Raw genomic sequence first — 24,897 nt, 5'->3', positions numbered from 1 at the left:
TAGATGGTCTTTAAGGTCCCTTCCAACCCAAACCATTCTATGACTCTGTGAAAGCAAAGGCCACATGCGGAAGCAAAAGAAAACAAAAGCTTTGTTCTCTACTTCCCATCAGCAGGCGACGTCCGGCCACTTCCTGGGAAGTCGGGCTTCAGTACATGTAGTAGTTGCTCCAGAAAATAAATATCATAATAACGAATCCCCTCCACCATTTTCTCTCAGCTTTTATTGCTGAGCAGACGCCACATGGTATGGAACATCCCTTTGGTCCATTTGGGTCAGCTGTCCTGGCCGTGTCCCCTCCCAAGCTCTTGCCCACCCCCAGCCTACTGGTGAGGGGGATGTTGGAGAGACAGCCCTGGTGCTGTGCCAGCCCTGCTCAGCAGGAGCCAAAACACCGGTGTGCTACCAACACCTTGCTGGCTGCCCAGACACAGCACAGCGCTGGGGGGGCTGCGGTGGGGAGAATTAACTCCATCTCAGCCAGGCCCAATACATCTACTTAAGTATACTGCACTTTATTTTTTGTGTATGCAGTAAATCATGCTTCTATGGTATTATTTTGGTAAATTGATTGAAAATTAGAACATTATAATTTTTATACATAGTTACGTTGGTTACTATGTACTTTCAAAATCTTCACTAGCTTTGAACTGATTAAATGCTAAGACAACATTAAAGCCTTGCTGCTGTAAAATCTGGCCTGATGTTTTAAAACTTCAGTTCAGCAAAACCTAACCAAGATTTATCTTATTTTGATATTTTGAAATAGTATATCTGCAGACTGAGGAAAGACAACAAGATTGAATTGATCAATACCACTGATTTATGAATGACAAAAAATATTTCAAAACAAATTAATAAATATGAAGCTGCTAAGGATTTCTAAAAATGTTTTTCTACCTATTTAACCCATGAAATCAAGTTAATTTAATATCACTTTTGAATCTTGACTAACTCAGATAAACAAACTTTGTCATAGAAATAAATGGAGAGGGTGTGCATGTACGTAAATATGCATATGCGTGTGTGTGTGTATGCAAATAACTGCAAGCATTTTGTGCCAGCTATCTAAAAAAAATCACTGGGTTTTTACCAAGCTGGGAAAAAGTCAAATTTAGGGATTTAATTTACTTAAAAATGCTGTAAACAGAGTATACAGATTAAGCTATGAAACTGATTATTGCATATATTCTTAACTAAAGATTTACTATTGTATTTCTCAAAGCAGAAGCACAAATAAGTCTGGAGATTTGTTAACCTAATCCAATGGTCTGTGTGGCACAGGGTTGCCTTACATAGGTGTTTTTTTAAACAGCTCAAAGTTTAGCAATGTATAATTGTTCTTTCCAAGTTTTGGTCTTGCTACATGTTCTTCCCCCCCTCCCACACACACACATCTTCCTTCTTCTCACATCTTTTTTGTGAACTTGGAACCACATACAGAAATGCAATTCTCCTTCAGACAAGACGGAGAGGCTGTTCCTTGCCTAATTGTACCAAAGGAAGAGGTTCAAAAATGAGAAAGGAGCAGAAGATTTCTTATTCTCTCTCTTATGCCCTATCCTATACATATCAAAGGAGGGAAGCCAAAATCTAGTGCTTGTCAGGTCTGATTTAGTAATGTTCTGACAATCTTTCAAAGTTATACACTTCCTCATGTTCTTTAACAAATTAATCATTTAAAGTCTTTCACAGAAAGAAAAAAGAAAGCTTGAGGAAAAGCTGGAAAAGAAGCTAATAGCATTCTTTTGAAATGATTGACTAAGTGAATATACAGATGTGTTTAGAACTAGTTTTTCAACTAGTGGTAATTATTTGATCCAGTTTCTTTATGTTTCAGAATCTTAAAGGCTCCGGTGAAAATGAACAGAGCTGAAGTTGCACAACTGTTAGCTTTGTTCTTGTGAATCTTGGGGAGCTTTTCTTACTTATGTGCTTCTTGATTGTTCTTTTTTTTTTTTAGCTCTGTTCTTTTTTGACATCACATAGAGTCTCTTATTTGAGAAAGATTAAATACATATTTAACATTTCCGACAATGGAAAAAGCTCATATAAGTGGCATATTGAAGGGAAGTTGTTACTACCAAACCCCAGACCAATTTTTCTTTACAGACCCTAGGACATCTGTGCGAAAACCAATTTGTGAGAATTCAGGCCTGCCTTGGCTTATCAGAAGCATGGGAAGAAATTGCATGAGATATCAAAGCCCTACTGGCAGATTTCTAGACATCATCTGCTGACTGGATATAGGTGGAAAAACCCAGGGATAAAAATAGATTATTCCTTTCCTCTTCTGAAGTTTTATTTGCATTTAGTTTTGCCTAAACAAGTTAAGTGTAAACATGTCAGGAAAAGAAAAAGTGATGGGAACCGGGGATTGAACTCAGAATGATTTAACATGGCAAACAGCCCAACTCCGTGCACTGCTGAGTGATCTTAGCCTCTGAGAAATAAGGAAATGCTCAGAATTTCAACAAAGATTGGGTGTGTAATCACTGCTTCCCATGGACGCTAGCAGACAAATCTTTAGGAAGGTAAAGAAAGGAAGATGAATAGGGGTCAAAAGAGAAACGACTTGATTCCAAAAAAGACTTCATAAAACATAAAACTGAAGCACAGCCTGTCTTGCAATAAAAACAATCCTGCCTTACCCTTTTGGTGCACTTTCTGCTTTTCCATATCTCTTTCTACTGCCCACTCTTTTTCAGAAGGAGCATTTTATTTTCCTCCCCTATATGGAGTAGCCTTCTGTGTGGTAGAGCACAGCCTCAGATTTCTATCCATCTCTCCCTATTTGCTGTCACACCTACACTTTTTCCTTTTTGGCCTACTTTTGATGTATATTCCATTTACGGTGTATATTGCAGAACTTTTTACCCCCATCATGCATTGTTTGCATTAGAAGTGTTTCTTGTTTGTGAATGTATAGCATGTAATTTCAATTTTTTTCCCCTGTAGTAGTTACTGTGCCGTATTTACAGCACCATGAAAAATACATGTGAGAGAGCAGGCATTAAATAATGTTGCTTTTTTTACTACAAACTTGTAGATGGCATCAACAGAAATGGAGCCATTCCCATTTATCTGAGTGTCCTCTGCCTGGTATTGAACAGATCTATGCCTGCCCTTAAAGCAGAGGCCAGTCCCCCAGCTGCTGCTGAATAATGCTTTCTGAAGCTCAAGGAAGTATTGTGCAAAGATGCTTTGTACATCTCTCCAGTTTCAGGGATTCCTCTGTACCTGGATGGTCTCCTAATATTGATTAGAGTAGCCACAATGTTCCCAAAGAGCAGCCAAAAGAGTGAAAAAAAGCCAATATACTGAAAAAAGTAGAGCCATTCCTCATGCTTTTTATCATCCAGACATCTTCCTATTAAGAAAATATCTTCTAGGATCCCCAAGATTTAAGGCTGCACTGAGACTATGTGGCATCAGAGACAGGCACTTGTCTGCAGCTTTTCTTTTTACTCTCCCACGTAATTACTGAGACAAAAATTACACTAAATATTTTTTCCAGTAGTTCCACTGCTAAAGTGGACCGAATGTGGGATGAAAATACTAATTAAAACTTTGCTTTATGTGTTTTAGGTGAGGTACAGTAATTGATTTTGTTCTGGGCCTGGATTTTGCTTTTTGATTTTGAAAATATTAGACCAAATTCTGCACTCCGTTACACATAGGCAAATATTGTTTTAATGGATGTGTAGCATTCTCAGGGAAGACTTAGTTCATTCAGGGCCCAATTTAACTGCCATTGAAATCAATGGAAAGGCTCTGACTGATGTCTATACAAATTGTATCAATCCCTTAATCACTTCAAATGGGAACTAATGGTGAAATGGTTCTCATTAAAAACAGTGTACTGTGAATGTGAGCCTGCTGAGCTCATCAATGGTAGTATTAAAGCAATAATAAGAGCATAAAGAAAAAGGAATAATTTACTTAGGTTTCTCAATTGGCTATTTAATGTAAACATTCCTTTTGTTATAGTAAAGTTTGTCTGCCAGAATAAAAATTCCTCCTTTCACGCCAATTACTGAACCATAGTCATAATGATATTTCATAATTAGAAACTAGCCTCATGATCCATCTTTCCAAGAGGACATGTTGGTACTAAATTAATTACGCTACAAGCCCAGAGAACTACACTTTGCAGCATTCCATGCTCTTCTATTGGTGACCACAACAGACATCTGATGAAAGCCATCTTCAGGGTTTGTTGTTACAGAAAGTGATTGCAAAGTACCAGTTCCTAGAAGTCCCATTGCAAATGTTTATCTTAGGTCAGTGGCTGAAATAGTCATCAGTAACGAGAAACCCACATGCAAAACTAGCAGATCCAAAACCAGTTCTCCCATTTTAACAGGCAACTTCTTATGCTTCAGTTGAAGATGCTGGTTCAAGCACACCACAATATTCTGTAATATTGCACATCTGGTGACACAGTAGGGAGCAGCGATTACTTGCACCCACAGGAAACAGGAAATTCATTACTGTTGCTGACAAAACCATATATTTCTGTGAATGACCTGAACATTATTATCCATAATTCCTGAAATATACTTTGCCACTTTGTATAATGTCCACTTTCAGGTCAAGTGACAAGCCCATCATTATCAATATCTGTAAGTGACACCAGTGCTGTAAACCTATTGGGTACCAGGGGAAATCTCCCACACCTTGTCTTCTTTCAACTTAAAATCATTTGTCACTGTAGTGTTACAGGATAATTTTGCATTCTTCAATGAGTATGTGCACACAAATAGCACTGTACTGCTAGCATAGACAATTAAATTTTTTCTCCACTTAATTCACAGGTTACGGGCATGCCTTTACCCTTATTATTAAAACTGATAACAGATCAAACTGAGCTGGTAGCATGGGTCTCCCTATTTAAGCCTCAGTTAATAAAAGGGTCCTTAACAAAGCCCTCCTCTCTGAACCCTCCCACTGCATTCATTTGCAAATCACTATATGGCTGGCAAAGCCGGCGTCCTGTGCCCCCCCAGCCCCAAACCTCCTCACGCTGAGCACTGCGGCTCTATCAGCAGCAACATCTCTCTCAGTGAGGGACGTTTCTTATTAATCAGGGGCACTGAATGGAAACCAATCAGACAGAGAGTCCCTTTGGCTTCAGCTCCCTGCCTGCCTGACTTAAAAGTGCTGCTGGGAGAGAAGGGAGCCCTAGTTAGATGCGAGCGCGCACAGCGCTGGAGATACGGGAGCGGGCAGAAGGGAGGAAGCAGGTAGAGGAGCAGCGCTGGACCGACACGGCGAGGCTCACGCTGGCGGGCACGGTGAGCAGATGATTAACTTTCTCGAGCATGGACATCGCTGACAGCGAAAGAGCAGATGCTTTTTAAAAAAAAGTGTCTAAAGCGCTACTGATGCCTTACAGATACTTTTTAGGGAAGGAGGGTGGGGGGCAGGGTCAGCAAAGCACTTCGGGGAGATTTCTTTTACGCAGTTGAGAAAGAAAATAATTGTACTAAACTGCTGACATCTAAACTTCTGTTGCTATATGTATGACAACTGCTTGTGCATATTAGAAAGCTAGCAATGTGTATGCTATTTGGCAACACTATTAGACATTATTCAGTTTCTACTGCAGTGTAGCTGTAACAATATAGTCTAACTTTTGTGCAAGATGCTTTTTTACCTGTCTAGAGAGAAGCTACCTTCCTTTTCAGTCTTTCACATTTGTGTTTATTGGAAATGTCTAATCAAAACAAAGCCAGTTAAGAAGGATGAAAAAAGGAAGAGGTCTTTACTACTAATAAGAATGAAGTACCTTTGCTTTGTTTTGTTTTTCTTTAGTGAAAGTAGCAAAATTAGTATTATTACATATATGTGTGTGTGTGTGCGTGTGTGTGTGTTACAGGGGGAAGTGGCAGCTCAGGGTTCAGAAAGACTGAGAGAGCTGAGGGAGATGTCCCTTTGGATATTCAGAGCAGTAAGTCAAACTCAACAGGCTTAAAGTGTAAGGCTGTTTTCCAGAAGTGCTACCAAACACCCTTATCAGCCTAATATATATAATCAGAGACTAGCACAGAAAACAAGGCAGAAAGCATAAAAGGTCAAAGTAACCCGCAAAAAAAAATTGCCCAATGAATGACATTTTGCTTTTTCTTTTCACATGCACGAAACGTGCAGTCACATCCACTCAATTTCACTGTATAAGCTTCAAACAAAAATGATGAATATGAACTATAAAGAAATGTATATCCCTTGCAGTTGTACGGCAATGTGCAAACAGTGGGCACTTGCCTTCTCACAGATTTAAGCAGTAGGTCAGAAAATAGAATGGTATTTTCTTAGGATAATTTCCATTTTCAGTAGACAAATTTACAACCAACATATCAGTCTTGCTTTGATTAAAGTCGGTGACGAAACTCATATTTTACTTAAATCACAGCAGGATTATGTTTCATTGCTGAGTACTACACTAGTTTCTCATGGTAAGGACAAATATGGACAAAAAAGCAAGTGTAATACTTGCAATAGTTTCGCTAATGGAATCAAAGGCTTTATTTAATAACTAATATTGGTGGTAATTATAAGAATTGCTAATGATAGATCTTTAAAAATCATTGTTCCCAAGTCATTTTCCACATCTAAAATGTTAATTTTTGTTCCAAAAAGTGAGAATGGACTAATTAAATATTTAGAAGTCTTGTGTTATCTTTTTTCTATGATTATTAAGAACTCTATAGAAGAGCTGTTAGTTTTAAAAAAGGTGTAGTTATCTGTATATCAATTTGACAGGTAAAATACATTGTCCTGTCATTTGTCCTTCACTATGTAATAGCATAAATTCAAGATAGGATTAAATATGTTTACAGCTAATGTGATTTTCTATTATCAAAAACATAAAACTTTTACAAGGTCATGTTATACAATCAAATGACTATGAAAGAAATAATTCTTGTTTTGTTTGTTTTAATTTAGATAAATAAGATTAATTTTAAATGAGGAAATGTAACTACTATCAGTACTACATACTAAACTTGCACCTAAAATAGTTGTCAAGTCTTTTCAAACTTGATGGGGTGATTTCAACAAAGTTTTTCATATGTTTATTTGCGTGAACAAAGAAGAGTATTGCATTTCAGAGGCTTTCTTGCAGACGTTATTGCAAAAAAATATGTTTTATAAGTAACCAGTACACCTCACCTAAACACAAGAAGCAGTTTGGAGATGCAATTTGGAGAGAAAATGTGGAGAGAAACAGCTCCATGGTAAAAGTGCTTCTGCCTTTCAACATTTCCACACTTGTCTGCAGAAGTGACCATTTCGAGAAGGCTGTCCTCCCCTGTGGGCAGCAGCCCATTTGCAGGGATCTGCGTTGTCCCCTCGTGCGGCTGCTGCTCCACAAGGGTGCTGATCTCAGCGGCAGTTGCATGGTGTTGGCAGAGACCCCCTCTCATCATTGGATCAGCCAATGAGGATGATTTCATTCCCCAACTTACCTGCCAAACGAAATGTAACAGTCTAAATCCACTAGTTTAAACGCTATCACCCACAATGCTGCAGAAAGAACCGCACAGCTTAATTCTGACATTCACTTATGCCTTGTCATCAGGACATGGTTTCTGAAGCTGCACAACAAGGGTTGCAGGTAATCCTCTGGCACAAGCATTGAGAAGTAGAGCTAGAAAGTAACAGGGCTGACAATTTCCTCTGAGGACGAGTTTGTTCAGGAGATAAAACAAGGTAAACTGTGTCTCCTGTTCTCTGTCCAAAGCCTCATGATAACAGGACACATGAAAAAAACAGTTATTATTTCAGAATTTTCATTTATTATAGGGTAACACACACACATAGAATCTTGCACCTATTTTCAGAGGTAAACAGAAACACAGAACTCTTCTTTCCTTCCTCCTCCCCCTTCTTTTCCCAATTTTGCAAACTGTTCTGGAGATACAGCAAGACCTTACTGAAAATCAAAACTCAGCAATGACCACTGTTTAAAAATTCTCCCAGTTCCGGCACAAATCTTGTGCTTATAAGAAAACTGGGCTGTATAGACCTGGACATAAGACAATATCGATATATAATTTTCTATGTTTCTCTCATGCAGTCAGTGCTATTTAACTGCAGAAGGCAACTGGAGCAAAAGCCTAGACAAAAATGCCTCTCCCACTCATATCAGAATGCCTTCTGAATTTCTAAGGCTTGCAGCAGGTGTTACATGCAAATGCTATCTGCAGAAGCACAAATATTTGAACATGAATAGGGATGTCTGAGTGAAAGCTAACTGCATTCTGCATGTGAGTGAGAGAGTTTATGAAAAGTCATTTGTAGGAATAAATCCAAAAATTTACTGAAAAGGGGTGGGAGGAGAAGGAAAATAAAGGAAAAGGAAATGATTCTTAGCTGTGAACAAGAAGAATCTTTGTAAGAGCAGTCAAGCGTCATTTTAATAACTTTCTCCTTTTGCCTTTTAAAACAAATAGGAAATTGCTGAATGGCAAAAGGCGAGTTACCGTCCTGACTTTCAGCGACTGATCATAATTAAAAAAACCCGGTGGCATTGAGGCCTACTTGCCAAGCATGACTGAACGGGAGAGACATATCTTGACAAGATCATACTACGTGTTTGCAGTGCAAAATCCTAGCACAACTGGGCTTTGGTTACTTCAAGGAAAAGGCTGTTACTAACTTCCGGGAAAAAGGAAAAATAATGGATATATATACTGTGGCTTACAAGAAAGCTCTGAAATGATTATGTTTTAGAGATAATTTTTTTTTAATGCGTAGTATGTAATGTAATTATAGAAAAGATAGGAAGTGAAGCATGTAATTTATAATCTTCATCCTGCAATCTCAGAAAGATTACAAAAGGAGATGGTAGCATTGTCTTCATCGCATACACAGAGATTATTGCACTGAGAGTTCAATGGACTTGGTCTCAGTTACGGAGTAGCTCAGAGCCAGGGGTAGAATGGGGCCTCTACTTTCCCAGTCCTCCAGTTCTCTGCAGGAATGCACCAATGTTCATAAAAAAAATGTGCCTCGAATACTTAAATAACACCATAAGTAGCCATGAGTGTTTCTCTGGAAATATATTTCTGCAACTGCAAAATGGAATGCTTCAAGTGATGACCAGTGTATTTCTTTGCCAGTTAAATGCAAATTTCTATATTTAAATTTCACACCTTTTAGTAGTAAGAGTAATAGCAACATCAAGACAACTTCACATCAGATTCAGTTGACCCTGAAATGTGAGTTTTCATATTAGAATCTCCTGATATGAAAACGCAAATGTCAGAGAGGTTTATGTAAGTACAAATTTTCTAGGCGCCAAATGGTGTTCAGGTTGCTTCATCTTCACAAACCCTAGTCAAGGGAAAAAACCACCAGCTTCATTGAAATTCTGCCTGAAAGAATATTACAGTGTTGGACCATGCATGTCATTGCTTAGAGACTCCAATTTAAAAAAAAATAAAATACTGAAAGCATTTTCCTATTATATGTAAATATGTTGAGAAAGAGCTCCTAAATTACTTGTCCAAATTCAAAAGATGTTCTTTATTGATGATACCCAAGAAATCATTCTGTGAAACAGAGAAAAATGTAGATAAAGCTTTTAAGTTTGGGGATGGAAACAGCAGGCCTTTGCACCATTTTAGACAAACTATACAACAACTCTCATAAGGAGATTATATCAATTTGCATATTTTAATGGTTCAATTGAAAGCAATTAATAATGTATACAAGACTGTCTAGCAATGTATACAGACATTATTACATTTAGCCATTACTTTCAGAAAATGATGATCAATTACATTGATAATCAGTGGTGCAGAATTTGACATTTATATTTTGGCACCTCTTAAAAAGAATTCAATAAAACATCAGGGTGTATAAGTGTGTTCAATAAAGGAAATTTAAAAAGTATAACAATCCTCAGCTGAAGATCTTACCAAAATAATTGTTCTTTATTTCCTCTGTATTCCATCGTTCAATATTTGCTCCTGAGGAGATGACGAAGAGGTATAGCGAAAAAGGTGTGAGGTGGGGATAAGGGTGAAGTTAATCCCATTGCTTCTGTTTTGAAAGAAAAAGTAGGCATAGTGCAAATGAAAATTAACATTTTAAAATCCAGCAGTTATAGGTTATATATGATTAGAAGGTGCCAGTAAACTACTCATACCTGAATTTAACAAATCAAAGTAGCCTCAGTTCATGAACAGAGTTCTTCATATATATTCATATATCCATACATTCATATATATATATATATGTGTATACAGACATAAACCCAAGCATAATTCAGGTAAACTGTAAAAAGTATGATAAAATATTTTTAAAAGGAATGGATTAAAAAGGGTTTGCTCAAGTTTGCAATGTTACTTTCTGGCTGAATTTGTTTGCCTGCTTACTTTGTTGTTTATTATAATACTTCATGTGATTTGCATTGTTCTTCATCATAATACTTTGTAATAATGGATTCAAATATCAAGTTTTGTAGTGGGAAACTACTGTAAACAAGTTCTGTTTTCTGATATTCAATACATAGGTGCTGGTTGTGGGAAATCTCATGGAAATTATTCTGCCTGTGTAGTAACAGAAAAAAAAACAACGAACCAAATAAACAACAGGAAAATACAGTTATTTGAAAAGGAAAATCTTGCAGTTGTTTAAATTATTTGTTAGGAGAGCTGTTTGGGCTTGTGCCGTATTCTGGAACCCCTATTCAGAATGACTAACATTTTGCAATAAGACTAGTCCCAGTGAAGCCAGTGAAATTGCTTTTGTGTATTTCCCTTACCCAGAGTAAAAATGAGTGCTGAATATGTGTTTTTATAATGACTCTATCTGATAAAAACATGTATTTTCCTCAGAGTAAAAATAAAAATATTATGTTGTAGAAAATGTTTCTAATTTCCTGTAAGATTTGCAATAATCCTTACATTTGGGAAGCAAATGTAAAAGGAAATTTCACCCCTAATGAGAATTCAGACTTGCTGAAAAATGGAAATATATTTAAAAACTAATGTAGACTCTTCATTCCTTGCTGTTATCTGCAACCCAAAGATTACCATCAATTGATCCAGATCCTGCTCCTAATGGTTTTAAATTTGTGTGGTACCTGCCTTCTTTTCTAGTCAAGACATGTTTTTGGATTGCATTTATATCTTTTCTAGGGGTAAGATACTAACTAAACCCCCTTGTGTTCAACAGAAAATTAACAGGTCTCTTCATTTTCCTTCATGGAGATAGAACCTCTTTATCTATGATACTGAAGATATTGTTCTTTGCTTAGTAGTAGCAGTAGCAGGAGTGGTTGTAGTCGTAGTGGTAATGGTAGTAGTATCAAGGCTGAGAACTCACATATCACTTCAAGACAGGGTTTTGTAATGTTTTAATAGCATTTGCCACATTTTAATAAAATCCAAGCTTCTGGTGCTGCCTGCTCTTCCAGTCATAGCCCTACTGAAAAATCCTCACTACTCGTGATGGCAAACCATCCCTGCAGCAAAAAACCAAGACTTACAAAACAGAAAGGTATGTCATGTATTTAATGTACTAACTACTTTTTAAGTCAATTAAAGAGAAGAAACTCTCCAAAAAGTTAGTACATCTGCTTTCAGCTACAAGTGGCCAAAAAACCTACTAGTTGAGAACCTTTCCCTGAAGCTTTCATTCAGGAAAGGGGAAGATAGCACTAGGGAAGTCGAAAAGGGGAGTAAATTAGGAATTGGCTAGACTGTACCATACATCGAAGGTTTTTTGGGGAAAAAAAAAGAAAGAACAAGTAAAATAAAAGATGCTTATTCATACTGTCTGACATAGATCTGAAAAACTTTGATCTAATAGATAATGATTTAGGAATGTACCTAGTGTTACACATTCAGAAACATAACTGTTAGCACTGCTAGAAGGAAAGATTTAGCACTCTTGCCAGTGGTACTCACTCTATTTATTTATTTCCCATTTGACTTTACACTCATCCAATTCACCTTTACATTTTAGAGCAAATTTGTCTAACAGCCCCCTAGTATATAGATCCACAAGAATAAACTTCTCAAATATACGAAGATCAAGTGTTTTTTTCTGTCCCCAAAATATTCAGATTCTAGTTCATAACACTTTCCCAAAACTAAAAGCCTACAGGTAGAATAGATATATTTTTTTAACTACTTTAAGGAGTATGTTTCCTAAGCATTTGTTTGACTAAATAGTGAACTGCACTGCTATACACAGACACAGGACCATAGTTACCTTTGATTACTCAAGAGATATACTCAGTAATAGCAAGTAATATATAAATGATGATTTCAAAGAAAACATACATGTGAAAATTTCCAAACAATTGGAGATGAGACCAGACAGTTCTTGTGTAGGTTGTGTACAGCTCTGTGTGTGTAACACACTAGGAGTAGCCTATTTTCACAGCCTGGGTGTTGAACAGAACAGAACTGGGTCTTAAGGATTAACCAGCACAGGATTAAAGTTCCTGGTCTCATGACATAAAAAGGATGTCAACTTCTATTACAAAAGGATTTCACTACTTTTTAACTGGCAGAAAATTGTATGAACTTGGGATGACTATTTAAATGATATTTTTTTCTGAAAGGATAGGTAGTTTGAGCAGTAGCTATGTCCTATGCATGTCACTGGGAATTTAGGGCCCTAAGACCTACACATGGGGGTCACAAACAATACAAAGCCAGGGCAGAAACACACGTTGAGTAACCCGATGCAATTGTTAAAGGACATGCCTAGAGCCACTAGAAGAAACCCTGAAAACCTGGTAGAAAGGATCACTAGTTTTCTTGGGAAGGGAGGAAGGGAGGCAGCAGGCTCGCTCTTCAAAAGTGGACTGTGGTGGGTTGACCCTGGCTGAAGGCCATGTGCCCACCAGAGCCGCTCTCTCACTCCCCTCATTCACTAAACAGGGGAGAAAAGGCATAACGAAATGCTTGTGGGTCGAGATAAGGACAGGGAGAGATCACTCACTAATAGTTGTCACGAGCAAAACAGACCAAACTTAGAGAGGGAATTCATCTAATTTATTACTAAGCAAAACAGAGTAGAGGAATGAGAAAATAAAATCAACTCCTAAAACACTTCCCCCCACCCCTCCCATCTTCCCGGGCTCAACTTCACTCCCGGCTTCAACCCTTCCCCCCCCTCAGCGGCACAGGGGGACGGGGAGTGGGGGTTACGGTCAGTTCATCTCACGGTGTTTCTGCCACTTCTTCATCCTCAGGGGGAGGACTCCTCTCATCGTTCCCCTGCTCCAGCATGGAGTTCCTCTCACGGGGTGCAGACCTTCAGGAGCAAACTGCTCCAGCATGGGGTCCCCCACGGGGTCACAAGTCCTGCCAGCAAACCTGCTCTGGCGTGGGCTCCCCTCTTCACGGGTCCACCGGTCCGGCCTGGAACTTGCTCCAGCGTGGGCTTCCCACGGGCCACAGTCTCCTTCAGGTGCCTCCACCTGCTCCGGCGTGGGGTCCTCCACGGGCTGCAGGTGGAATCGCTACACCCCCTCATCCTTCCTCCATGGGCTGCAGGGGGACAGCCTGCTTCACCATGGCCTTCACCACGGGCTGCAGGGGGATCTCTGCTCCGGCGCCTGGAGCTCCTCCTGCCCCTCCATCTGCACTGACCTTGGTGTCTGCAGAGTTTCTTACATCTTCTCACTCCTCTCTCCGGCTGCAAAAGCTCTCTCTCCCTAAGTGTTTTTCTTCTTCTTAAATATGTTATCACAGAGGCGCCGATTGGCTTGGCCTTGGCCAGCGGTGGGCCCATCTTAGAGCCGGCTGGCATTGGCTCTATCAGACACAGGGGGAGCTTCTAGCAGCTTCTCACAGAAGCCACCCCTGTAGCCCCCCCGCTACCAAAACCCTGCCACGCAAACCCAACACATGGATTCACAAAGCTGAAGCAGCATAAAGATTTGTATAAACCAGTGTAAGATTCTGGATTACTTGATCTGAGCTATTTTAAAATGCAGTACTGTGGGCCACTACAATACAAAATGAATGTTGTAGATTGTCTATATCCTTTCTGTGCAAATAGCATCAGAATCATTAATTTGTACAGACCCAAAACTGAAATCTGAAAAGACATTCTTCTAAGGAACATAAATAGGGGGACATTGCTGTAGAATGGAAAATAAATGAGTCACATTAATTTTCTGCTTCCTTCACCTCAAGTTGATTAGCACTAAGTAAATTTCATGCTAGTCAGCCTGTGAGTTTAGTAGGCAATGAAAAAATCTTGAAATTTCATTGTGGTGAAAACATGCACATGTGTTTATGTGCATACATATATCTATATCTGTATCTGTATTAATAACATTTTAGAGATAGAGATGATAAAGACATCTAGAGATATCTATATCTATATATCTACATCTGTGTCTGTATCTATATCTGTATCTATAATTATATAAATATAGATATATGTATATACATTTTTTTATTTGGACAGCATCAGTGTCATGAAACCCATGCATGTACTTGCATCGTAAGGTCTCCAGTGTTATATGTTCTAGCCAGTATCAGGTAAGGTAAGATGTTTATGTGCTCTGAGTTGAGGAGAAATCTGCAGGCCATTTCAAGTTTCTATTCTCTAGCTGCAGACACAGACCAGTAAATATCAGAGGAAAACAGCTGCTTTGCCTACACCATCAATACAGATTCATGGAATCATAGAACGATTTGGTTCAGAAGGGACATTTAAAAATCATATAGTTGAACTCCTCTGCCATGGGCAGGGACATCTTTCACTAGATCAGGTTGCTCAAAACCCCAACCAACCTGACCTTTGACAATTCTAATGATGGAGTATCCACAACTTCTCTGGGCAACCTGTTCCAGTGTCTCACCACCTTCACCATAATATTCCTTCCTTCTGTCCATAACAAACCTGCCTTCTTTCAGTTTAAAGCCATTGGCTCATGTCCAGTTTTTCATCCACCAGTACCCCTAAGTCCTTCTCCACAGGGCTGCTCTCAATCCTTTCATCTCCCAGCCTGTCTTGATAACAAGGATTGCCCCAACCCAGGTGCAGAACCTTGCACTTGGCCTTGTTGAACTTCATGAGATTCACACAGACCTGCTCCTTAAGCCTGTGAAGGTTCCTCTGGATGACATCCCTTCCCACTAGGGTATCAACTGCACCACTCAGCTTGGTGTCATCTACAAACTTACTGAGGGTGCACTCAATCCCACTGTCCATGTTGTTAACGAAGACATTAAATAGTACAGGTCTCAGTATGGATCCTTCAGGGACACCACTTTTTACTGGTTTCCGCTTGGACATTGAGCCATTGACTGTAACTCTTTGGACACAGCCATCCAGCCAATTCCTTATCCATCTAGCAGTTCTGCCATCAAACCCATATGTCTCCATTTTAGTAGCAAGAATGTTATGGGCGATCATATCAAAGGCTTTATAGAAGTTCAGGTAGATAACATCTGTGGGTCCTTGTCCACTGATGTAGTCAGTCCATCGTAGAAGGCCACTAGATTAGTCAGGCAGGATTTGCCCTTGGTGAAGCCATGTTCACTGTCTCTAATCACCTCCCTGCCTTCCATATGTTTTCACGTGTCTTTCAGGAGGATCTGTTTCATGATCGTACCAGGCACAGAGGTAAAGCTGACTGGCTGGTGGTTCCCAGGGTCCACCAACCAGTCAGCCTCAGTTTATTCTTTCAAGATTTTCAGCACTTCATTCAATAACTTTGTATTGAGGCAAGAATTCCCTGGAAGAGGAACTGATGACTAAACCACCTTAATACAATTATATGTTGTGACTGACTACTTGCAGTGAAATATTTGTATTTAATACCCATGCAATTTCTACCTGATTACATGTATTGACAAAATTCCGACCTTCAGAAAATTTAAGTGATTATTTCAAAGTGGGGTTTTGTCTTTCATCTCAAAGGACAAAGATTCGGGAAACTTGGAATCTTGTTGCTACAATGCAGTTTTAGGAATATCTTCAGCCTTACTATATGGTCATGAAAATTATCAGTCCCAAAGTAGACAAAGTAATACCTCTGATAACTTTCATTTAAATGTCCCTTTACAATGAAAATACAAAGTTGACTTCCTATTCCTGCTTTACTTAGTTGCTCCTGGAATTTAGCTTTATCCTGATAATTCACAGGTCAAGTGATGTGAGCATGCTCCTTTTAAACAGAAATTTCCATCCCAGTGGCCACTATAGGGTATTTCAAGGACAGGAAAGACAAGAAAGATATAGACATGTTCTTCCGCCTTTCCAGGTAGTCTGTAGTGGTTAATTCTTAGGCACACTGAATGAAGTATGAGGTTTTCAGGATTGCCACAGAGCAGCCAAAATTTCTTACTCTATAAAAAAGAGATTTATAGATGTTAAGATTGAAATAAAGAGGTAGTCAAAGGACAAAACTACCACCTCCATTTACAAGCAATTGTTTTCTCAGGTGCAGATGACAAACAACAGCACCTATCCTATTCAAAAGATTAAGAACTGTTATTTGCCCTGAAATATAATGATGTTCATCTTTGGAGGCAGCATGTATTGTAATTTTTTTTTTTTTCCCCCTCAAGAACTAGAATGTTACCATATGGTATGTTAAACTGTTGTGTCTGGGAATTGATATATCTTAATACTTTGCCAGTCATATTCATTAATGCTAGGAATAGATGTTAAAACTTGCAGTTTATCTCACTGAAAATTTAATAAGTATTTGTCAGTTTTCGTTTGGTTTATTGTCCACAGTTCTATGAAATTACATGTGAAAGAAATTTAAACATAATCAGGGTAAAAAAATTAAATATTTAAGTGTGAGAACATACATATGCTTTACTTATGTATATATAGGTATTTATGGGCATAAATAAGTGTAATTAGAACGTTGGAATTGCCTTTCCAGTGAGAGTCAGGTGCATTATATTTTCATAGAGTGCATCTGCTAGTGAGCAGGAATACCTCAAGATCCCAGTAGAATCTTAATTTACATGATGCCAATTACCAAAATTATTATCTGCCAGAATGACAGCAGTATCATAACATTTCCAACATTTATCTTCCAGTGCGGCCTACCTGGCCTCACTGCCTTCTGGAGCAACTGGCCTTGCTGTGTCCTTGCTGTGGTTTGAGCTGGAGGACTGTTGAGTTTGTGGGGTCAGAGAGATTTGCCAGTTTGAAGAGACGACAGTGGAAGGGACAGAGGTTTCTGAGTGGTTCTCATTCTGAGGGAAGCAAGGAAAAAGAGGGTGTCTGTAAACCGTAGTAATCAAAAAGGAAACAACTTACAACAATATTTGTCTGCTGCATTTTCAACAGATTTGAGGTTTATAAAAAAAGATATGTGACCTAAGCAACCTTCTGTTCATATACTGCAAATACTGGAGGCACACAAAGGGAGAGGTTGTGAAAGGACTTGAGAGTGGAGAATTTTTTATTCATACTTTGTTGTGATTTTGATATCACTAATAAATGTGGAGGACAGGAGAATAGGAAGGCACAGTGCAGTTTTAAAAATCAGAAGTTTTAACCATTCCAGTTTTAATATACTATTAACAAGTTCAGAAACTTGCATGGATATAAGTCTGCATTGCTTAAGTTCAAGTTTTGCCTTTGACTTCAGCTGAGATAAATGAATAATTTTACTACTGAATTTGAAGTTCTGTTACATTACTGATACAACAGGAGAGTACAGACAGATTCATAGCTTATTGTTCAGTAAAAAAAAAAATACACTAACTTGAATAACAGATTTTCTTATTAAGCACAGAATAAAATATTGAAATTAAATCTTGATGAAGAAATACTAGAACCTGAGAAAATTATGCAAATAATATTAGTGCATCATAAGTAGTCTTTGTAACGATATGGTTCTATCTCACTATGTCTGAACTGAAAGAAGATCAGTGTTGTATTAGAGACCAAATAAATTGGTATTCATGTGGTGCCCCTCAGAAATTGCCAATTACCAGTCAGTAATTACAACAAAGTATTTCAAAGTGTTCTATGAAAGGAGTTAAGTGTAAGCTCCAGGTAAACAACAGAAGTGCACATCGTCCTGATGGAAAGCTCAACATTGTCTAGCTGAATAGTCCCATGGACATTGGTAACATTTAGATTCAATCTTTATAAAGGGAGGAAATACTGTCACGGTCATTAATAAGCAGAGCAGAGGACCTGAGAGCTGCAAAGAGACAGAAAGGGCAGAATTCGCTATGCAGTGCTGAGCACCAGCTTGTTCAGGAATGCCTGAAGTGCCTGACCCACACTAGAGCCCGCAGCCTGGGCAATAGCATCCAACCTAGGGGGAATGGTCAACTATTGTCTAATCAGGACTAATGTTAAATGGTAAGATTTTTTTTTTCTTTTCAGCCTCTTCATGCCCTTCCTCCTACACAGGGGTTGGTACGTGTGCAGAATCTACATTAATTTGTATACTGTGCATGTGAATATAATGTGACTAGGTAGATAATATTAAATGGCAAAGCCAAATTATATGCAATATGTGAAAAAAAATTTTTTTTTTAAATGCATTACCTTCTGCAAATAAGTCATCAGTATTCAAACAAATAAGTGGAATAACTCCATGTTCCTTGCAAGGTAAATGTCAGAGGAAACAGTATTGCAAAAATGCCAACAAATACTGATTTCTGATACATCAGAGGATAAAGTTAGAGGAAAACCAAGATAGTGTAAAGAGGCTTCTTCTTGCAAAGGCTGGGAGAGAAAGGGAAATTATAGCTTGTTCAGCTATCAAAATGAGATTGAAATAGAATTTCAGTATAACTTAAAATGGGATCAATAGAATATTGTGAACATATTGAACATGTAGCTCATGAAAGCAATAAATTCTTTTATTAGATAAAATAAATAGTTATACTTGAGTACTGCATAATTAGAACAATAGATAAACATGTAGTACAGATTTTAAAATTATACAGATGTCTAAGAAATCTTTGGTTTAAAAAATCAAAATCAAATGAATACATTAGTAACATGTTGAAGAAGCCGTTGCTTTGGAAGGCATTAAAATGTGTGTGTGTATATATATATAAAATGAAAGAAAATTTCATTAAAAGGCAGAGACACTAAATGACTAATGCCAGACAAAAAGCAGAAAAACTACAGAAATGCAACAAAAACCTAACTATAAGGCACTGAAGTTAGCAGAATCTTTTTACTGACTTACATGACTTGGAAGAAAGTCCTAAAATTTCCTGCAAAATTAGAACAGCAAAAAATATGAGCACTATGACGCACACCTCAGCAGAGCAGATACAGTGCAGGTAGGCAAGAGAAAAACAACAACAAACAATCCCCCACCACCACCCCCCAAAGATTAATTGCTTATTGAAATAATGTCCTGTGTAAGTGATGGAGGAAAGAAGAATGGAAATATAGAGTGCCTTACCACATTTAAGCTTTGAATGCATGACAAAATAAAGATGATACTGAAATAAACACATCAGAAAAATCTGGAAAACATTGGCTTTCTGAAAGAAAAAGCAAAATTATAATGTGCATGTCATAGAGAAATCACCAGAAATTGGGAATTCCAACTATGAACTAATAACCTAAATTCTTATTAAGACCACCTTTTCTAGTGTTGGTACAGGTACAACCTGTGTTAAAAACAAACAGTAATAAATTATTAATCGTAATTCACTGTATGACAGAGGACTTACATGATTAAAACAAAATAATAAATGGAACATATGAATGTTTTTGACTTGGTAGTGGAGTATTCAAAGTAAGCCTGATGGCACATAAAAGAACTTCAGTGAATATAATTGGAGAAAAAGCGAACATATTTTCAAATGCCAACAGGGTAAACAGAAAGTAAAAATATGGCTGGAGTAAGCACTTTTATTTTTAATTACATTCACAAGGCTCACATCCAAATGAGAAAAGTTTCACGTGTAGTATATTTTCAATGCATTGTCTGTTATAATTTCAACACTCACAAGCTTGTTAAAAAATGTATTTTCTTATTTATTCATCAAGACCAAAAGGGAAAGCTAAAGATCAAGAAATTGGTTTAACCTCAAGCTCATAATTTCTTTTATGAAGACACTTAATGGCAGCTGATAACATTTTTTTAAACTATTTTATGAAATTAACTTCTGTGCAAAATTACTTACTTTCATTATAACACAAGTGGGAGAGGGGTTCAATCTGGAAGTTAAGATAAAGTATTTCATTTTCCGTTAGATTACAAGGCCTTCAAAACTTAAAGTGGTTTTATTATTTCGTAATAATTACCAAAACATACCATGTCACAACAGAAGTGGTGGAGTGGAAAGCTGTTTACATATTGTGAGGCAATATAATAAAAGCTCATGCAATATTAATACTAAAACTGAAAAGCATAAATTTAAAACATCACAACTAAAAAAATACTGGTAATGAGAGTAAATTGTGGAAGGTGAACAACTCTTCACAAATAATTATTTTGTTGAACATAAAGAGCTGTAAATGATCTTCTCTTTTTTCAAGTTTTGAGTTCAAATATATTGTTAGAGCAAATTATTGGGAGGGCAAGTCACAAGCTGTTCCAACAAGGTGCATCATAGGCTGTATTGACCTTAAGTGATAAAGAGATACATGATAAGCAAAAACTATCTAAAGAATTTCAGACTGAAGAAGAAACTGCCTAGATGCTTTGTTCAGCTAAACTATTTTAAGGTGGGATGTTTATTCTGTCATGCTTTATTCAGTTGATTGATTTTTTTAAAAAAAAATCTGCAGTCCTACTTGTTTACTTTGTAGTGGAGTCACTCAAAATTTATCATAACCCAAATAATATAGAAGTATTCCTTAAATTTCTCTTTATATTATATTGCAGTAGAAACTGTTAGGTGACTTCAGATACCACTGTGGTAAATACTGATTTCTGTGAACAATGCTTACTCCCAGACATGTGTATCTTTGAAGTTCCACAAAAAGTAACGGAGGCTCTTAAAACACATGGAGAAAGTACTACTATTATATATGTCTCCAGTGAGGAAAAAGCTAGGGACAGAAAAGTTTAGTGGCTCTCAAAATAAATGAAACAATAGACCCAGGGTAACATAGGCTGTTTTCGGAGTTGCTGAGCATTTGTAAAACTGGTTCAATTCCTGGACCAGCTGATACTCAGCAGCTCTGAAAAAGTCAGATCCATGTTTCTTGAACTGAGTAACTGAAAGCAGTGATTCTAATGGACAGCCAAACTTTATCTAACAAATATATGCTATAAATTGAATGCTCACATTTAACATTATATACTTCTCTGAAGAACACTTATCCTCCTTTCCTGCAGCTTTTTTCTTCTCAAGTGTTTGTATCCTCTCTCTTCTCCTTTTTCCTCTCCTCCTTGGTACACTTGCACTGTGCCTTCCCTATATATGCCTTCCTCTTTTCTTATTTAATCAGTATTAATTTCACTAAAAAAACCCGTAATGGTTTAGATTATATAGTGTATGCATGTATGCAGGCTATGAAGTTTAATTTTGCTTAGGAATAAGAAAGTAAAATACCAGAAGCAATTAAAAAAAATCACATTCCATACAAGGGGTAACATATATTTTCACATAAATTTCATATATAATTTCATATATATTTGAGCATATGTTATTTCAACCACAGAATTTGTGTTTGGACTTCCATCTCATGGGTTTCATCTTGGCCTTTCTTTTCTTCTTTACCAAATAGGTCTATAATACCAACATTAACATTACTTTCTGCCAGTTACATCGCTACCAAATAATGAGATAAGTTTATAACCAAACTAGCAAGCCAGCTTTTTTTGTCAAGCAACAGACAAATTAGGGATTTAAAAACTATCAATGCTCCTCTGATGCCAAAATACCAGAATTGCCTCCTCACCCCTTACTGGGGTGTGCTGGACTCCCCATGTGGTACCAAAAACTCTCAGGAAGAGGTGAAGAAAATGCTCTAAAGAAATTACAAAAGTAAAGCACATGTTATTGATCACTCTGCGCTCTTCTATTCTACTCCTTCAGATACATCCTAGTTCACTGACCTTTCAGGTATGAAGGCAGTCCAGTCCATGCTTTCCAAAACATAGTTAATGGCTTCACTGTGTTCCTCCAAGCAAAGGTCTCATAGAACCGGGTGTCTCATCAGTTATTAAGGGTGATATTTTATGTTGATCTCACTTTTTACAGAGACAAACGATTGAAGTATATTTAGCAAATACCTCAAGCACTCTGCTTTGATAGTTATATATAATTATTTACATTTCATAAGGTAGGAAATGAGTACCGAGATTAAACTCTTTGCTCAAAACTGGTAAAAAGGCATGTGGTGGAATCAAGAGCAAGAGAAATTACTATGACCTTTTTTTTTTTTTATGACAGGATGTTTTTCTCTTGCTTGAGCATGTTTGACTTTAGTACAACCACTTCACTCAGCTCCAATATGATTATTAGAATTTATTATCTAGTTCAGAACTACATTGCTTATTCATATATATATATAAAAAAACCCAACCCACCCAAAAAAGCCACCTCAGAGCAAACATCATTGTTAAGTACAATTAAGAAAAAGAAATAAAAGAATGTATGCAGTTTCACTGTCTCATAAAGTGGAAAGATATAGTATAATGTTATGGCTCCCTCTTTTGGATAGCACATATCTAGTATGCAATAATAAGAAAACTCATCATGTCCTTAACACCAAAAAAATAACATAAGCTTCTCTGTTTTTCCCCCAGATCCTGCTTAACAGTGATAAATGCAGCCAATAAAACCAAGCTTTTTATAAGTTTCTTGCGAAATGCAATTATATTGCAGATCTTTACGTTCTGTAAAAAAAAAACAAACATGCATTTCCCAGCTAGGACTGTAGCTAGAATATTTTTGAAATACGTTAAACATTAGTCTCTCAATACCTATAAAAACAGGAACATAAAATTCTCTCATGGATTGCTGCTTATTTTAGCAGTGCTGTTAATACAAAATGAAGCAAAACAATAAACAGAAGATTGATGGAAAGCACTTAAGCTAACTTACTCTCTGGACAAGAGACCAGAAAGGAAAAAATTTTGTTCCTACATTATTATTACTTCATTAGGAACTGTGAGTGAAAAATAAAATAAACGGTCATTTAGGTTGCTCTTTTAAAATCTTCAGCATAACGATAACCTAGCTGAAATCCATAGACTTACATGCATTGGCTTCAGGAAGTTTTTGAACATACCCTTGAAGAATTAAAAGACATATAACATTTTTAAAAGGAAAAAAAGAATTCCTGTAAAATAAAAGGTATTTTCTTGGGAAAGGTGAGGAAAGAGTAGAACTGTTAAAAGGTATCAATCAAAACAAAGTAGTGAATCCTGACAGAGCCTGAACTCCTATGGTTTAAGATTTCTTCCTAATATAAGACTAGTAATCAAACAGTGAGCAAAGGTCTCATAGAACCGGGTGTCTCATCAGTTATTAAGGGTGATATTTTCTGTTGATCTCACTTTTTACAGAGACAAACAATTGAAGTATGTTGGCTTTACAGATACAATTATATTTAATTCTGAATTTGAATTTTGCTTTCCCAAGTATTGGAGGCATACCACCATTCTTCTACATTAATATCCAGGCATAATTCCACACTACACAACAGGTTCCATTTTCTCCATGTCTCCATGTATGCTACTGTGAGACAATTAGAAATAAAATTTTTGGCAAAAAATGTTCATGAAAAATTCAGTAGCACTATTCAATGACTTCAGCTGTGTCAGCTAGAAGACTTTATTTCACGCAAAAATCCTTCCTATTTCTTTCTTATTACCTTCATATAAAATATGGATGTTAGGTAGGTATATATAAATGAATTCTTCTACAGGCTTTGTTTAGCACTTTCTATTACTAAAAACAGCCATTTCTCAACATTCATTAAGATGTTGTGCTATACAATTAAAAAATTAGTTGGATTTATATCAACTAACTTAAAATTGTTATATCATGATATCACCTTAATTATACCATTGCAGCATGTTTTCCCTTCACGGCATCCAGAATTGCAATAGGAGAATTGCATTTGACTATATTAGATCATTATTATTTGCTCTATTTATTAGTAACTCTTACTTTAAAATGTTTATTTTAAAACCAACACTGTAGAAATGAGGTGTAGATGAAGGTACATTCTTTTCCATGAAGAACTGCCTGTGAATGGTTCTTATGACATTTCTTCAGAGTTAGGAAAAAAGGGCTATTTAGCACGCTTTATTTACAGTAGTAATGAAAGTTCTTCACTGATACTACCACTACTTCACTAACTTTACAACCATACTACTAAAAAGCTACATCAAAATTGGTTTGTAATAATGATTGCAGAATCAGAAAGATAACAAGAAGGGAGGAAATTCACTTGTAGGAAGTATAATTTTATTTCATGTAAAATATCTATTACTACATAAACCAAGGAAAGATAAAAAAAAGAAGTGACTGACATACACATCTCTATGTACAGATTATGTACGCACTTTCTTTTTTCCTGTTATGTGACTGAATTGGTTTGTTTTCTATGAAGCCAGATATTTTATGGGTTGTCTTAGCAGTATGGAGCCTAAACATAGCTATGGTCCCTCATATACCCTTTTCCCTCATCTTTTTGCAGTGCGAGAAGGAAGGGAGGTAGTCACAGGGACTGGAGTTGCGCGAGAAAGTTTTAAAGCTTGACTATGCCCTGCCACTGCAGGCAAAGCTAGACAAAAAATACTAGAACAGACAACATAAAGCAAATGCTTTGTTATTTCAACCTTTTTTCAGGTATATTTCTACCCTTTTTTTCACTCTGAAACTGGAACCATATATATTCATGCAGCTATATCTTTTGCTTTTTACTGAGTTTTAATGAAAAGGACATGAAAATATAGAGGGTAATTCTGGAATGTTATCTGAAAGGTACTATATGTGTTAA

General features: G+C 37.0%; 1 protein-coding gene across 1 annotated transcript in view; it reads left to right on the top strand.

Annotated features, from left to right (window-relative positions):
- Positions 1-4,995: 4,995 nt before the first annotated feature.
- CDH9 (cadherin 9) overlaps positions 4,996-24,897 on the top strand; it is a 107,195-nt gene continuing 87,293 nt past the window's right edge. The window contains exon 1 of the mRNA XM_054817848.1: positions 4,996-5,297. The gene's annotated coding sequence lies outside the window, so the exon portion shown is untranslated. The remainder of the gene's footprint in view (positions 5,298-24,897) is intronic.

The sequence above is a fragment of the Grus americana genome, chromosome 2 (assembly GCF_028858705.1).
Source record: "Grus americana isolate bGruAme1 chromosome 2, bGruAme1.mat, whole genome shotgun sequence".
In the NCBI taxonomy this organism is placed as follows: domain Eukaryota; kingdom Metazoa; phylum Chordata; class Aves; order Gruiformes; family Gruidae; genus Grus; species Grus americana.
This window is presented reverse-complemented; position numbering and strand designations above follow the sequence as displayed.